This window comes from Pleurodeles waltl, chromosome 1_1, assembly GCF_031143425.1.
Source record: "Pleurodeles waltl isolate 20211129_DDA chromosome 1_1, aPleWal1.hap1.20221129, whole genome shotgun sequence".
NCBI classification, from domain to species: Eukaryota; Metazoa; Chordata; class Amphibia; order Caudata; family Salamandridae; genus Pleurodeles; species Pleurodeles waltl.
In genome coordinates, this window is record NC_090436.1 from 515,175,330 (window position 1) to 515,190,110 (window position 14,781).

Below are 14,781 nucleotides of genomic sequence, written 5' to 3' on the forward strand. Positions count from 1 at the left end.
ACAATTAATGTTGGCAACACTGAGGGCACACAAATCTATCAATCGACATTCCCCACTTACCAAGGGAAAGTATTGTTCTGTAGCTAATGCAAAAAACAATCTATGCTCTGTCACATGTATGTTGCCATCTTCACATTGCAAGCAATACTGAGGCATAAGCACCCTTCACATGCTGAAGACAAGTAGCTTCTGGGGGACAGATGCCAATACACTCATTTGACCAGACACATGGGTGAGGACATTGATTCATCACTTCCTTACCTTTGACCTCTAACTCTGGGGAGTAGTGGTCTATTGCATAGAATTTGCACCCACTACAGCCACAAACATCACTTGATTGATCAATGTACACAGCCATGTGTTGTCCATGAAGAGCTAATGTTCAGTGGATTGTACCCAGTTGTGTCCTAGATCCCTGGGACAATGGGCAGGGCACATTAGTATGCACCACATGACATATCTATGCCAACAGTCACTCATCTACTATGTCACACATGGCTTATCCATAATCATCATGATGTTAGAACCTAGCACATTAACTTTGAAATGTGACAGGCAGGAATGTGCCCTGTACTCACCTCCTTGTGGCTGTTATGTTCCCCTCAAATGCCCATCAAGGCCTGTGTATGCCTCTGCCAGGATGCATGACATTAGGTGGGTCATGGTCTGACATGTGCCCCGCCCACGTAGGGAGAACAGCCCCAGCTGGACCTCCGAGATCTCCCGGGCCCAGCCTCTCAGGTCCTCCAACCTCTTGCAACATTGGGCAATGTGCCGGCTGTGGAGCCCCAGGGTCCACACCTTCCGGGCGATGCCACTCCATATCTCATTTTTCTGATGAGCGTTGACCTGCATGGATGCAAGAGACAAATCAAGAGATTACAATTACAAGTTTTTGCACAAATGGTTGAGTCACATACATGTCAGAAATACCAAGCTAGAAAGTGGTAATTTGTTAACATACCACAATTTAAAGCACACAAGCCAATAAGTACAGGGATATGACTATAGACATTGATATCCATCTGCAGACTTACCTACTACCCTGCTCATGGCCTACAATGACTAGGCAAGCCTACTGACATCAGGTAGCCCATGCTCCAGCATCATGTACTATGATGTGAGCCATAATGAAACATTACACACATATGTGGCTTCTGAAGGGTAAACAGCTTAGGCCTGAGTGGACCAACATATTTACACTCTGCAAGATTGACTTACTGCATACATTCCCTACAGGCCACTTTTGTAGTACAAACATCACCATTGTATTTGAATGACAATAGGGGCTGGCAGGATGTGTACAGAAAGTGCATTCCTTGTGCATGTGTGGACATGTGGACTACCAAATGCAGACTCATGCCACTTCAGGGTGAGGGTTCTGTGGTACCTATAGCACAGAACACTCATCTGGACATCTATGTCTATCCAATAGAAATGGCATCGGACATACAAAGGTATGCATTGTATAATTTCTGCTAAGTGACATATCATGGCCTCCCAGGAATCAACACACTGTCTGCCCTGTGGGACTGTCATTAGTGCAATAATCCTGTACAGGGCAAATATGACTTCTGTAGAGCTGACAACAGAGCAGTGGGAGTAAGGGACCTGTCATGAGTCAAAGACACACATTGGCAATGAGGCAAAATGCACATACAGACTGCTTCTGGGATGTACCTTGGTACCCATTTCTAATCTAGTCAATTGACTGAGGCATTCAGGGCAGGTTTGGCCACTAGAGCATCATATTTTTCACATGACAGGATTTGCTGGCATACATGGAGTGGGCACACGGCCACAGTTCTAGAGCCACAGTGACTCTCGAACAGCCTGGCCTAGGACCCATAGTGGGAGATAAAACTGACAGGCCCTGGTCTCTGCAGTCTGAACATACAGAACCTACATAACACTCACATATCCATCACTTCCATGCATGAAAGTACATCATGCGGCACCTCCTGGATTGTTTGATGGATGCCCCTCTTGCGGGTGTGGGGGATCTACCGCTACAGAGGTAGAGGCGTCTGGGGATGGTTCTTTGTCTGGCAGGGCTTTCCTTCCAGTGGCTTGTACCGATGTTAATGTGCCTGGTGTTGATGAGCCAAAGACAGGGGTAGACTGTGGTTAAAAAGTCTTGCTCAGGGTGGTATGTATGTCCCTCAGCACCCCTGTTAGGGAGGCCATGCTGTCATTGCGGACCTCCATCTGTTCATGCATGTTTCTGTATATGTACCTCTGTAGCTGCTTGATTTCCCAGAGTTCGGTCAACACCTAGGCCATCACGCCTCAGGACTCCTAGTAGACCCGCAAGACATGGCGGATGGCATCTTGGCCATGATCAGTCCCAGCGGCCTCACCCCGCTGGCCACAGCATCCCTCCCACGTACCCTACCACCATAGGCCTATGCCCTCGTCACGGGGTGCCCTCTCCAATGTGTTCCAGGACCCTCATTGCCAGAACTGTTGCACTTCAACTCAGGATCTGTGACTGGGGGACATGAGATGGTATACACTGTGCTGTGTACACAAGTTGGGGGCTAAATGGTTGCTTGTGATGTTGGGGCAACCGGGCTGGGAGGTGAATTTGTGGGCACAGTGAGGCTCACTGTTGTCATCTGACTAGGTTTCCCAGAAGGGCCAGAACCGTCCTCCACATCTAGACATCCAGGAGTGTCTTCTTCACTGAGGCCCACATCCAGGGGGGTAGTGGCAGTCTGATCCGTGGCCTCTGTGCACCCAGCGGCAAGCCCACCTGTTGAAGAAAAACTAACATTGTCACTAGTTGTATTGCGACAGCTACCTCAAACAGTTTAGAGTTACAGTAAGCAGGGACCTTGTAAAAAGTTAAGTTGTGTTTAATCCTATTGTGCCAAGTAACCATGGTATTGGGTGTATTGACATGATATGCATGAAACATGTCAATTCAGTTTGACTAAAGCAGCTGCTGAACTTGGATGGCCTGAAAATAATATCTTGTCACCAATGCAGGCAAAACAGTGGCTAGGCAAGCTATGGCTTTGACCATTTGGAGGCCTAGTTGTGTGTGATGCAGGCAAACCCAGGACTCTGTTGTATATGTGACTGGAGTCATCATGTGCACAGTGCAGTGTGCATGTGTCTGCTGTCAAAACCAATCTGGCAAGGCATCTTGAGGCCTTATGAATACTTGTTTTTCACACTGGGTAAGGTGTCACTCCCGTCCTCAAGTAATTTATCTTGGGTTAGCAAGTCAAGATGGAGCTATACTGACAGATACTTCTCTGATTTGGACATGATCTGTGCTTGATCACTGCCAGGTGAGTATACTTCATTTGAGAGTTGGCAAGCAAGGGTAGTTGGACAAGTGGCCACTATTCTGGTGGAGTAAGAGTAACAGGGAGTCCTGGGAGTTGCAGTAAGTTCAGTCCCTCTACTTTACACACTTGACAAGTAGTATCCTCCCAGGTAAGTAAACTTCAATTGAGAGTTGCCAAACAGGGGTATTTGGACAAGTGTCCCCTGGTCTGGTGTTTGGAGTTACAGAAACAGAGCCTCCCGGCCTTAGCAGTCATGTCACTCTCTCTACTGCATACACTTGACAAATGGTATCCTCCGGGGAAAGTACACTTCAATTAAGTGTTAAGACGCAAGTGTAGTTGGACAAGTGAATACTGGGCTGATGTTTGGAGTTAGAGAAATAGTGCCTCCTGGGAGTTGCAGTCATGTCACTCTCTCTCTACTTCCCAATACGCGACCAATGGTATCCCCCCCAGGTGAGTAAACTTCATTGGGAGTTGACGAACTAGGGTCTTTGGGCAAGAAAGCACTGTGCTTTTGTTTGGGGTTAGAGAAACAGTGTCTCCTGGGAGTTGCAGTCATGTCACTCTCTCTCTCTACTCCCCAATACTTGACCAAAGGTGTCCCACAGGTGAGTAAACTGAATTTGGGAGTTGACAAATTGGGGTGGAACTCGGATATGACGGTCTGTATGACCTCCAATATGGCGGTCTTTTGGTGGCCTCCACTGCGGCGGTCTTCCCATTAGACCGCCAAACTCATAATGAGACCCTAAGTTTTAACAATATAAATGACACTCAAACATTAAAAATCATACCTGCTACCATTAAGCAAAGGGCAAACTCTACATAAGGCCCTAAATATGTTTAAACCAATCACACATCCAAAAATTAAACTTAATTTTGGGTTGTATAAAGAACAATTGTATCTCCAAATATCGAACTATTAACTAGCATGTTTTATTATGGGGAGGTCAGATTGCTATTTAAACTCCAAATCAACAACTATTGTGGAAAGTGTTTGATTTCAATAAGCATGGATTTAAAATTCTCACTTCAACCTAATGACTATGGAGGAAAGCGATTGATGTGGGAAACTTCTGTTTTTTTAATTCTAACTCCAACCCACCTGCCATTGAGAAAAGTATTTCATTTTATGGAATGCTGATTTAGTACTTTCACTTCAACCAGCTACTATTTTGTAAAGTGTTTGATTTTGAGGAAGTCTGATTTGCTATCTGTAGTAGCAACACCAGAGTCACAAGAGTACTTTGAAGTTTGTTAGTACATGAGAGCTACAAGGATGCAGAGGACGGGATGCAGGAGCTCTTCTGCTGTCAACACTAGTTCCACTGCCACACAAAATTCAAAGCCCCCATATTATAACATTCCTGTAAGGAATGCCCAGATCATAGGATTCTAGAGGCAAGCTCCACGCAACATATGCACAGTAAGTATTACAAATCTTCCCTTCACCCATAACAAGACAAAACAACACACCAACCAAAAAGGGGAAATGGGACAGGCTCACACAGACACCAACAACACAACACAACTGTACAAAGAAACCTTCAGGCACAAAATCTGTTTAGTGTAGTTATGGTTCTGGAACTCTTCCATCTAATTGCAACTTAGGATTTCCCAGATTCATTTTGAACTGCACTGGGTGGTTGACACTTCTACTCTCATGCAACATCACCAGGAGAGACACAAGTCCCATGCTGAACATATTCACACTCATCATGCATCTTGTTTCTTTACTAATTTTTTCTAGATTCCACCAGTGTCCACCACTAACTTTAATGGCATTACCACATTTCTTCTCAACCCTAACTGGACTCCTAAACTTACTCCTCCCTTTCTGAACATGGAGAACAGACTTAGGCCCTCATTCTGACCCTGGCGGTCGGTGATAAAGCGGCGGCCAAGCCGCCAACAGGCCGGCGGTCTAAAATATGCAATTCTGACCCTGGCGGGAACCGCCAACACAGCCCGCCAACTTAACACTCCGCCCGCCACAGCGGTACAAACAAACAGTGCGGCGGTTCCCGCCAACAGCCAGGCGGCAGACAATGTACCGCCCACCCTATTACGACCCACCAATCTGCCACCTTTTCCGGGGCGGGAGCACCGCCGATAAGAACACGGCGGAAACAGACTACGAACGGGAAAACGCTCACCTCTACGCACTCCACGCGAGATTCCGGCAGTATGGAACCAGAGTTGCAGGTCATCCCCGCACTCCTATTCCTGCTCATATACCAGGAGTACACCCGGCGGCGCGGAAGACATCGGTGAGTACTGCACCTACGACACAGGGGAGGGAAAAGATTACCGGCACACACCCACCCACCCACACCCACTACAACACACACATCAATGCATTCCCACAGATCACTGTCACAACCCACAAACCACCCCCCTCCGAAATAATGCAAAGACCAAAAGAAGAGATCATAAACTGGCAGATATATTGAAATATGTACACCAGTAATCCCAATAAATAAATAAACTATGTACAAAATATATACAGCTACTAAAAGTAGTCCAACCACTGTCCGTGGATCACAGGGGTCCTGTGCAAAGGGGCAAGGCCCAGTCCCACGACAAGAACTCCACGGAGAGAACACTGCAGGGGCATCAGAAAGAAAATAGGACAGGCACCTCAGGGGGAAGGGAAGGGGGGGCACCACAGCCACTTGAGTACACGACGCCAGATCCACGAGGGGACTCCATGACCACTGGGCCATCCTGGGGAGAGCAAAGCCACAGTCCAAACAGTCCATACAGTGGGTGGCCTGCCCACTGGGCCATCCTGGGGAGAGCAAAGCCACAGTCCATACAGTCCATACAGTGGGTGGCCTGCCCACTGGGCCATCCTGGGGAGAGCAAAGCCACAGTCCAAACAGTCCATACAGTGGGTGGCCTGCCCACTGGGCCATCCTGGGGAGAGCAAAGCCACAGTCCATACAGTCCATACAGTGGGTGGCCTGCCCACTGGGCCATCCTGGGGAGAGCAAAGCCACAGTCCAAACAGTCCATACAGTGGGTGGCCTGCCCACTGGGCCATCCTGGGGAGAGCAAAGCCACAGTCCATACAGTCCATACAGTGGGTGGCCTGCCCACTGGGCCATCCTGGGGAGAGCAAAGCCACAGTCCAAACAGTCCATACAGTGGGTGGCCTGCCCACTGGGCCATCCTGGGGAGAGCAAAGCCACAGTCCATACAGTCCATACAGTGGGTGGCCTGCCCACTGGGCCATCCTGGGGAGAGCAAAGCCACAGTCCAAACAGTCCATACAGTGGGTGGCCTGCCCACTGGGCCATCCTGGGGAGAGCAAAGCCACAGTCCATACAGTGGGTGGCCTGCCCACTGGGCCATCCTGGGGAGAGCAAAGCCACAGTCCAAACAGTCCATACAGTGGGTGGCCTGCCCACTGGGCCATCCTGGGGAGAGCAAAGCCACAGTCCAAACAGTCCATACAGTGGGTGGCCTGCCCACTGGGCCATCCTGGGGAGAGCAAAGCCACAGTCCAAACAGTCCATACAGTGGGTGGCCTGCCCACTGGGCCATCCTGGGGAGAGCAAAGCCACAGTCCATACAGTCCATACAGTGGGTGGCCTGCCCACTGGGCCATCCTGGGGAGAGCAAAGCCACAGTCCAAACAGTCCATACAGTGGGTGGCCTGCCCACTGGGCCATCCTGGGGAGAGCAAAGCCATAGTCCATACAGTCCATAACAGACCCCACTGCCACTGGAGGAGGCAAGTTGGCCAGAGGACATCCTGCAGCCCTGCCCGAGATAGATCCTGCCCTGCCACGTCTGCCAAAGGGCCAGCGGTTCTTGCCTTGAAGGGCCCAGTTCAGCGGTTCCTGAGACGGCGGGGCCCAGTTCAGCGGTCCTTGCCCTGAAGGGCCCAGTTAAGCGGTTCTTGAGACGGCGGGGCCCAGTTCAGCGGTCCTTGCCCTGAAGGGCCCAGTTAAGCGGTTCTTGAGACGGCGGGGCCCAGTTCAGCGGTTCTTGAGACGGCGGGGCCCAGCGGAGCGGTGCGTGAGACGGCGGGGCCCAGTTCAGCGGTTCTTGAGACGGCGGGGCCCAGTTCAGCGCTCCTTGCCTTGAAGGGCCCAGTTCAGCGGTTCTTGAGACGGCGGGGCCCAGCGGAGCGGTGCGTGAGACGGCGGGGCCCAGTTCAGCGGTTCTTGAGACGGCGGGGCCCAGCGGAGCGGTGCTTGAGACGGCGGGCCCAGTTCAGCGGTCCTTGCCCTGAAGGGCCCAGTTAAGCGGTTCTTGAGACGGCGGGGCCCATTTCATCGGTTCTTGAGACGGCGGGGCCCAGCGGAGCGGCGCGTGAGACGGCGGGGCCCAGCGGAGCGGTGCGTGAGACGGCGGGGCCCAGTTCAGCGGTTCTTGAGACGCCGGGGCCCAGCGGAGCGGTGCTTGAGACGGCGGGGCCCAGTTCAGCGGTCCTTGCCCTGAAGGGCCCAGTTAAGCGGTTCATGAGACGGCGGGGCCCAGTTCAGCGGTTCTTGAGACGGCGGGGCCCAGCGGAGCGGTGCGTGAGACGGCGGGGCCCAGTTCAGCGGTTCTTGAGACGGCGGCCGGTCTATGGCCAACTGCTAATTGCCTGGTGGTGCCCTCCTGGGCAGCGGGGATGGTGCTCCTTCACTGCCCACCTGGGCTGTGGGTGGTGGGGCCCTCCTGGCCAGCTGGGCTGGGTCCTCCCTGGGCAGCGGCTATGGGGGTGGTGGGCTCTCCCGGGGCAACTGTGCCGGTTCCTCCCGGGGCAGCGGCTATGGGGGTTGTGGGCTCCTCCTGGGCAGCAGGCCTGCTGCCTGACCTCTCCGACTTGCTGCCCTTGCCCTCCTTAGTCGTGGGCCTGTGGCCCTTTCCTCCCTTTGGAGCTGTGGCTGGTGACTGTCTCTGGGTGGTGTCCGGGGGGGATGTAGAAGGCGGGCTCCTGCGGCGCCCCTTCCGCCTTCTGCTCCTCTTCCCAGGGGGTGGGCTGGCTGTCCCCTTGCTGCTGGGCGAAGATCCAGACATGCGGGCTGGCGGGCTCCAATACCCCTGCACCCTTGTCAAGGGGGCTGCAGGGCTGGTGGTGGCTGAGGTGCTCTTCTTACCCCGACGAGAAGGAGGGGGGGGCTCAGGGTCAGGAAAGAAGTTAGTAGTGGCGAGGAAGAGCTTCTTGGGACAATGGAGAGTGGTAGGTACAGTGGGAATGGGAGTGGAGGGAGAGGATGTGGTTGTAGGTGAGTCACGTTTGCTGTCTTTGGGTGCAGGTGCAGGAGGGATAGGCTGTCGTGAGGTGGATGGCTGTTGGGTGGGTGGGTGGCTGCGTTTGTGTGGTGTGGAAGAGGGGGTGACAGACACAGTGGGAGAGGACACAGGGGACGTGTAAATGGCAGTGGGGGTGGTGACTGCACGTGTGCGGACTGGAGTGGAGGGTGTGCTGGTGATGGAAACACTGGCTGATGGTGAGGTGAATGGAGGTGTGAGTGTAGACGTCACAGGGAGGGAGGAGGGAGACGAGGAGGTGGGGGTCACAGAGGTGGTAGTGACTGTTTGCATGTCTGCATCGGAATGTTGCGTGTGTGAATGTCTGCGTGATCTGTGGTGCTTATGTTTGGATGAGCTTCTCTTGGGTGTTGAGGTGTGTGCAGGCTGGTCTGATGGTGTGGGTGGGACAGGCAGAGGAACAGGAGACTGGGAGGAGGGAGTTAGTAGAGGCAGGCAGGAGACAGGGACAATGGCTGCCGTCAGTGCTGAGGCCAGAGCCTGGAACGATCGCTGATGGGCAGCCTGACCCGAATGAATGCCCTCCAGGTACGCATTGCTGCGATGAACCTCCCTCTCCACCCCCTGGATGGCATTCAAAAGGGTAGTCTGCCCAACAATGAGCGTTCGGAGGAGGTCAATGACCTCCTCACTGAGGGCAGCGGGGGTAACAGGGGCAGGGCCTGAGGTGCCTGGGGCGAAGGAGATGCCCGGCTTCCTGGCAGAGCGGGCACGGGGCGAACGCTGAGGGGCTGCTGGGAGGGCGGAGATGGTGCGCTGGGTGGCGGCTGTACCTGTAATGGCGGGGGGCACGGATGGTGCCACCCCCGCAAGGGAGCCCCCTTCCGAGGACGTGTCCGTGTCGCTGCAGGGTCCAGTCGTCCCCGTCGTGGAGCTCCCCTCGCCCTCCGTCTCACTGGTCCAGTCTGACTCTGTGGCATGGCCCTCCTGGGCCATGTGAGATGCAGCTCCCTCCTGCCCCGATGCCACTTCTCCTCCGCCTGATGATGCTGATGCACACAAGCACAGAAAGACAAACAAAAAGGGGGGGGGAGAGAGAAATAAAGGGATATTGAGTACATGGATCTCCGGTACAGTTAGCGGACATGACAGACACAGATGCCCCCTGCACTAAGTTGCGCACTTGGGGTCCGCTACGCATTCCGTGGAACATGCCCTACACGCCTAGAGTTGACAACTGCACCCATGGATGACACGGCCCAGGGATGGCTGTACTGACAAACTACTGAGGGTGGTGGCTGGGGACACAGGGGCTTACGGGGGTGCCCAGCCTACAGATATCGCCCTGGCCTAGGGGGACCCCCAGCCCTCCTCCCCCAACCAGACACCTCCACTGCGCGACAACAGAGTAGATAATGCTTGTACTCACCCCCTTGTGTCTGCTGTGCTGCCCTCACGCGCCCATCCAATTCAGGGTAGGCCACCGCCAGGATCCGGAACATCAGGGGGCTCAGTTGACGGCAGGCACCCCGCCTACGTTGGGAGGCCATCCCCAGCAGAGACTCGGCGGTCTTCTTGGTCCCGCGGCGGATGTCCTCCCACCTCTTGCGGCAGTGGGTGCCCCGTCGATGGTGGACCCCCAGGGTCCGGACTTCCTTGGCGATGGCACGCCAAATCCTGATCTTCTCATGGGCGCGGACCTATGTGACACGTACAGGGAGGGAGAAATACCACGTTCAAGTTTGTCTGCATTTTCGTTGCCAGTGGCCCAACGCCCCCCATCCCCGCCAGGCCCTCCGCCATGCCCCCCGCCAGCCCCAACATGCCCCCCATCCCCGCCAGGCCCCCCGCCATGCCCCCCGCCAGGCCCAACATGCCCCCCCATCCCCACCAGGCCCCCCGCCATGCCCCCGCCAGGCCCAACATGCCCCCCCATCCCCGCCAGGCCCCCAAGCCAGCCAGTGGCCCCAAATCCATATTGAATTAAACTCACTTGTTGGTCTGGAGGACCGTAGAGTAGCGCATACTGGGGGAGGACCCCATCCACAAGTTTCTCCAACTCCTCTCCAGTGAAGGCAGGGGCCCTTTCCCCAGGCGCAGCAGCCATTGTCCCTTCCAGACCGAGGTCACAGCAACACTTGCAGTATAGGTCCTCTCCTGTGAAAGTTCAAGTCGCAAGTGGATAAGTAGATAGAAAATGGCGGTGACGTCCGCGGCGGTGCGTACCGCGGCGGTGCGTCCCGCCACCGCCGGCGCCCTTCGCCATTGGCTCCTGAAACCCATAGGCTTCAATGTTAACCAATGCGGCTTTGCGCCGCGGTCTTCGCCCGCCGCCCGCCGCGGTGTGACACGCCAGCGCATTGACCTCACATCCCATTGTCACACTTCACAGGTCAGGCAGCCGCCATTTCCAGGGCCCACATGGCTCAATTTCAACTGCGTCACACAGGCCTAGGCCTTGCATAGCCACTCAGACACGCCATTCACTGCATAGAGAATCGTATACTGTGCTAGCTGTGAGTACGTACCTGTGGGTTGCTTGACTGTGTGCTCCATGTTGTCCTTCCTAGGCACCGTCCGCTGGGTTGGGCGAGGAGACGGATGAATCCTCCCGTGTACCGACCGCTGGTGGACCTGTCGACAATGGAAGAACGCCACATTATCCTGACCTACCGTCTTAACCGTGGCACTATCCATGAACTGTGTGCCCAGCTGGAGCCCGACCTGATGTCCCCCATCCGCCAACCCACAGGGATTCCCCCTCTGGTGCAGGTCATGTCAGTACTCCATTTCTTGGCAAGTGGGTCATTTCAGACAACCGTGGGAATTGCTTCTGGGATGTCTCAGCCCATGTTTTCGAAGGTGTTATCCAGAGTGTTGTCTGCCCTGATGAAATCCGTGAGGAACTACATCATTTTCCCTGAGGTGGGCGAATTGGCTACAGTGAAGGGTGATTTCTACGCCCTTGGACATATTCCCAATGTAATTGGTGCCATTGATGGGACCCATGTGGCTTTGGTTCCCCCAAGAGACAGGGAGCAGGTGTACAGGAACAAAAAAAATTACCATTCAATGAACATCCAGGTGGTGTGTTTGGCTGACCAGTACATCTCGCATGTAAATGCCAAATTCCCAGGGTCAGTGCATGACGCCTACATCCTCAGGAATAGCAGCATCCCTTACGTGATGGAACAGCTACAGAGACACCGTGTATGGCTACTGGGGGACTCTGGGTACCCCAACCTGTCGTGGCTACTGACCCCAGTAAGGAATCCCCGGACCAGGGCAGAGGAACGGTACAATGAGGCCCATGGGCGTACTAGGAGGGTGATCGAACGCACCTTTGGCCTCCTAAAGGCCAGGTTTCGGTGCCTGCATATGATAGGTGGATCCCTAATGTACTCACCTAAGAAGGTGTGTCACATCATCGTGGCCTGCTGCATGCTTCACAACCTGGCTTTGCGCCGCCAGGTGCCTTTCCTGCAGGAGGATGGTCGAGACGGTGGTGTTGTGGCAGCGGTGGAACCTGAGGAGAGTGACGAGGAGGAAGACGACGGGGCTGAAACAGACAACAGGGACAGAATCATTGAACAGTACTTCCAATAGGACACAGGTAACATTTCAAAGATAATTTAGTAAATGTTAACTACTCTCCAGCATCTCTGCTGCCTGTCTATTTGCCCCAGTGTATGATGACTGAGTTTTGGCTTTTCCCTCCCTATTTCAGATCTGGGGTCCCCACTACGAGTCCTGTGCTTCGTTTCCCCATGGACTACAGCTTTGTGGCAGCTGTTTGTTGACTTCACCATGTACAAGGACATATTTGCACTGTCATGTCAATTACAATATATTGAAATCACAGCCAGACTCCAGATATTTTGGTGCAAAATAGGTGTTTATTGAAGTGCTCAAAATGGGATGGGTGGTTTCAAGTGGGTGGGGGCTATGGTGAAGGAATGTCCATGGCAGAGTCCAGAGTAACAGTCACACAGGTGCATTGTCCAGAGGCCTGTGGAGAGATGGAGCATGGGCAGTTCAAGGATGGACAGGGTGACAATGTGGGACAGTGGGATGACATCAGGTGGTATCCATTGCTGGTGGGGGTCTTGACATCCTACTCTGTCTTCTTGCGAGATCTCAGGGCCCTCTTGCGGGGTGGTTCTTCTCCTGCAGGAGGTGGGGGTCTGGTGGGCTGCTGCTGTGCGGGGGCCTCCTGTCCACTAGCGCCGGCGGAGGTGGTTGGCTGTTCTTGGTCCAAGCTAGTGGCAGGGGCCCTTGGGTGTTGTTCAGTGTCCGCCCTGTTGTTGACGAGGTCCTGCAGCAGCCCTACCATGGTAACCAGGGTGGTGTTGATGGCTCTGATGTCCTCCCTGTACCCCCGATAGTGTTCCTCCTGCAGTACCTGGATCTCCTGGAACCGGGCCAGTACCGTCGCCATCGTCTCCTGGGAGCGGTTGTATGCTCCCATGATGGTGGTGAGGACCTCGTGGAGAGTGGGTTCCCTGGGCCTCTCCTCCCCCCCCTGTCGCACAGCTGCCCTCCGAGTTCCCCTGTTTCCCTGGGCCTCTGCCCCCTGGCCGGTGTGCCCACTACCACTGCCCCCAGGTCCCTGTTGTTGTTGGGGTGGTGGGTTATCCTGGGTGCCCTGTAGTGGTAGACACACCGCAGATTGACGCGCCCTGGAGACAGAGGCATGGGCCCGCTGGGTGGGAGCTGTGCTGGTGTTCCCAGAGGGGTTTGGGTCTGTAGTGGCCTGGGCCTGTGTGAGGGGAACCGACTGTCCAGAGGTCCCCGATGGTCCGGGCTGGTCATCGGTGTCCAGGTCGACAGAGCTGCTGTCATCGCTGACGGCCTCTTGGGTGGGGGGTGTGGAGAATTCTGGCCCCTCCGCCGCGGTGTGTTGACGGTCGGGTCCTGCAGGGGTATAGAGGTATGGTTATAGTTTCAATGTGTGGCATATGGGTGTATCTGTGGGTTCTCGTGTCCCCAAGTGCTGGCATTCGTGTGTGGGGGCTTTGGTGAGGGTGGCTTGTGGGGGGATGTGTATATGCATTGGGCCTGCTTTGGTGATGGGTGTTTATGCTTAGTGGACACATGCAGGCCTAGGTTTTGGGATGTGTGGGTTGTGATGGTGAGACATTGGCCGGGAATAGGTGTGCTGGGGGTGGGGGTGAGGATGGTGGTGGGGGTGAGGATGGTGGTGGGGGTGAGGGTGGGGGTGAGGATGGGGGTGGGGGTGAGGGTGGGGTTCGAGGATGGGGGTGAGGGTTGGGGTCTGATTTGGCATGCAGGTGGGGGGAAGCAGTATTGAAGCTTCAACTTACCAGTATCCATTCCTCCGCCGACTCCTGCGAGGCCGTCAGGATGCAGGATGTTCAAGACTTCCTCCTCCCATGATGTGAATTGTGGGGGTTGAGGTGGGGGTCCTCCGCCAGTCTTCTGCACGGCGATGTTGTGCCTGGATACCATGGAACGCACCTTCCCCCGTAGGTCGTTCCATCGCTTCCTGATGTCTTCCCGATTTCTGGGGTGCTGTCCCACTGCGTTCACCCTGTCGACAATCCTCTGCCATAGCTCCGTCCTCCGGGCAATGCTGGTGTATTGTATCTGTGTGCCGAACAGCTGGGGCTCTACCCGAACGATTTCCTCCACCATGACCCTGAGTTCTTCGTCTGTGAAGCGGGGTTGTCTTTGGGGTGCCATGGGGTGGTGTGTATGATGTGTGGGGTGGAGTATGTGTATTTAAGTGAGTTGAGTGTGGTGGTGTGTGTTGTTTTGTGTGTGGATAGTGTGTGGGTGATGGTGTTGAGTGGCTGTGGCTGTTATTTTTTGGATGCTGGTGTCTCGCTCTTGCCTTCTTTACGAATTTTTTAGCGTAGGGGTTTGTGGGTGATGTGGGTGGGTGTTTTATATTGTATTGTGTGTGTGGGAGTGGTGTGTGTATGTGTATCAGGTGTGTGGGATTCAAATCGTCCAATGTGGCTGAGTTTTGTTCGTTTGTGTGTATTCTGACCGCGGCGGTGTGTCCCGCCAATGGAATACCGCGTTTGAATGACCGCCGCGTGGATTCGTGGGTCGTAATGGCATGGGCGTATTTCTGTTGGCGTGACGGTGGAGGTTTTGTCACCTCCACCTTTCCGCCGACCGCTGGTCTGGCGGTCTGTTGTGGCGGTCGGATTTTCGGAGGTTTGCCTTCTGCGGGTCAGAATGACCGTGGCGGGTTTCCGCGACCGCGGCGGGATTATGGAGGATTTCTGACCGGCGGTAG